Source organism: Marmota flaviventris, chromosome Y, assembly GCF_047511675.1.
Source record: "Marmota flaviventris isolate mMarFla1 chromosome Y, mMarFla1.hap1, whole genome shotgun sequence".
Classification (NCBI taxonomy): Eukaryota; Metazoa; Chordata; class Mammalia; order Rodentia; family Sciuridae; genus Marmota; species Marmota flaviventris.
In genome coordinates, this window is record NC_092519.1 from 5,638,229 (window position 1) to 5,641,501 (window position 3,273).

Consider the following 3,273-nt stretch of genomic DNA (forward strand, 5'->3'; position numbering starts at 1 on the left):
AACACTGAATAATAGTTTAAATTAGGGAAGGGAAGAGATTTTTAAGGCACAAAAAGAACAAGCCACCAAGAAAAAATTAGAAATTTTGAATAAATTAGCATTAAATGTCTGAATAGTAAAATGTATATGAACAAAGCAAAATAAGATACTGTATACAGACAAATGCAATTAAATAATATTCAGAAACACCAAAAGAAATTAATGCTATTATCCAATCTTTTGGATCATAAAGAAATCCAATGCTAACCCAATCTTTTGCTATATCTGAATTTCACAGGATGGGTAATTTATAAAGAATACATACAACATTTTTTTTTATCCATTCATCCACTGATCTATACACAATAGCAAAATTATGATATCAATCAAGATTCCCTTCAGTGGATTTATGGATAAAGAAAACATGGTATATTATGCAGCCATAAAAAATATTGATGATTTTTAAAGGGAATTTTAAAAGTTTATTGAATATAATGTATTATGTATTCTCTATATAATCTTTGAGTGGATAGATATATAGGTAAACATGACAATGATTGATACAATATAAACTAACAATCATTAAATCTGTGTTTTCAGTATCTTGACATAGAATTTAAAATATTTTGGCAAATTGTTGTGAGCCAGGTTTTATGGGCAGTGACTAAACAGACTCCATTTTACACTGAGACTCCATATCATGTAAGAAATGCTTCTCCCATGGGAACATTCTGCCTCTGTACTCATCAAGAGTTACGTAGCATATCATGTTTGGCAACACAAAATGGCAATTCTTATACAATGAAAAATTGTTCTATTTTTTAGTTCCCATTTTTCTTGAACAGTATACCTTGTTAGAGATTAACTATCTAGACATTAGTAACCACACTTTAACTTGTACTCAGGTAGGGTTGTTTTGACCCACTTCCTCTGCTGTTTATGATTTTACATCTCATGACATTTGTTTATGGTTTTGAATGATAGCAACAGCCACTTATGATTAATATGGTTTTGGACTATAAAATATATACTCAAATCCCAGGAGGGGCTCAAAGGGTCTACACCTGCTCCTTGGCCCAGCAGTTGGTGGATCCAGACCACCAGCTGGTGAATAAAATTTCCGTCTCCTGATCAACTCAGTAATATATTGCAATCTCACCATAACAAAATACTAAATCAATTTTTAGCTTTTGCTAAAAAAATTTTGTTAAATATATTTTATATTGTAGCCATGCTAAGTATTTGATGGTTGAATTTGGTATACTTTTATATGTACAAATATTTTATGAAAAAATCATGCTTGAAATATTTAGTGAAAATAGGTTTTAAGTATATATCCTATACACTGACATCAAATTAAAATGAAATTCTATTTATAATAGTCTGTAAAAAAATTGCCCCCTGTGATGATACAGCAGACTGAATCATAGAAAATATGGAAGCATAGGAAAAAATGTGGTAATTATGGACATCCTTGTTAGAGTAGAAAACAATAGTCAGAAAAGTTTTAAACTAAATTTCTTTCTGTGTTTTATGATCTATAGAAAAATCTGTAATGAAAATAATTGAAAACATTTAAGTCCATTTCATTGAATAATTAAAATTACCATTTGGTCATCAATCGCTTCTCAACATACCTTAATAAAACAAAAATGAAATTTTTTCTCAGATATCATGGTAGCCTGTATTTAGTTTCCATAATAACAATGAAATAGAGGCTATTTTTGTTAAAATATCAGAGGGACATTATATCTGTATTTATGATGTATGGGGAAAGAGCCCAAGTAATGAAGTAAGAAGATCTGTGATTTTTTTAGTATAACCTAACTTAGCCTGTATTAATATTTTGTTGTGGAAGTAATTTTGACATAAAGTTAAAAACAAAAATCAATTTTTACTATATATGCATTCTATAGTTATTATTTTTAAGATATTTTACTACCATAAAGTCATATACCTTGGTGAACATGCAAGAAAGTACATAATAATGATGAATTTTAAAATATTAAATGTGAAAATGAAAAAAAAAAAAAACCACAAAATTATCCTGCTGATTTGCTCTGCTGTGTCTTTATTATAATAAATACATTACTTAAATTATTCCATGTGTTACATTCCAAAAATAGCTATTATTTACATCTATACTAATGTGCATTTATTTTTACCTATGAAAAAAATGATTAATAGTAGGTACTAAAATTGTACATAAAATATAATGTAGATTTCTTCTATAGTTTCTCCACATAGAAAATAATGAAGGAACTTACTACTAGTTTTAAATATTAACCATTCTACCAACAAAATATTTGATTTTGCAAACTATACAATAATTATATCTTTTAATTTTTTCTCTAAATTATAAATTTTTTTACCCTTGAATCTTTTCTTCTTAGCCACTTTTCACCCCTGGTCGATGTGATCCACATATATTCTGTAAATCTACACTATAGAAAACATGATATTACTTGAAAGTGGAGAAAAGAAATAATTGTTAATATACACATATCTATTCTTAATAGCTGTGTTTATTAATTAAATGTATAAAAACTACTTCAAAACATTGACTTTATGCAACCATGATTTATTTTTTCTTCAGTGTTGTGGGTTGTATGCAGATTCATGAGAGCATATTGTCCAACATGGCTGTAAGCACAGATCTTTGACTTTAGCTGGGGTGAATGGAGAGTGAGAAAACTACGTTTCTCACTCCATGTAGTTATTCATGCTCTCTATCCAAATTATCTCTTATCAGCATTTTAAATCATGTTCCAAGCATCTCCCTGAGCAAAGAATGTTTTATGACCAACTACAGGTTTGAGAATCAGAGACTTCCTCTTGATTGAAGTAGTGGTAAAATCACATTTCAAACAAAAAGATACACAAATATAGAAAACAATTTGACATGTTTTCTGTTTACCAAAGAATGTTACCTGGCATTAAATTAGTCACATTTGTTATTCTGGTTGCTGCTGTTGTCTGTTCTCTATATTCTCCTGTAAAAAGAAAAATAATATTTCCCCTACCTGCAAGAGAATTTTCTTTAAAAAGCTCAAAGTTTGACCTAGTTTTGGGAAGTGTCCTTATATCTTGGGAATTCCTTCCTCTAATATATCTGCTCTCTTCTGGTGAAGGCAACAATTATCTGGTGATACTGGGTATTAAGTCTTGGCCTCTTTGTAATATTCTGTCTCAACTTTGAAGGTCCATGTTTGTTCCAGTACTGTCTGTTAATATGAAGGATTTGTTGTGACTTCATTAGAGTTCAGATTCTTCCTCTGTTGAAGGAGGCTTTCA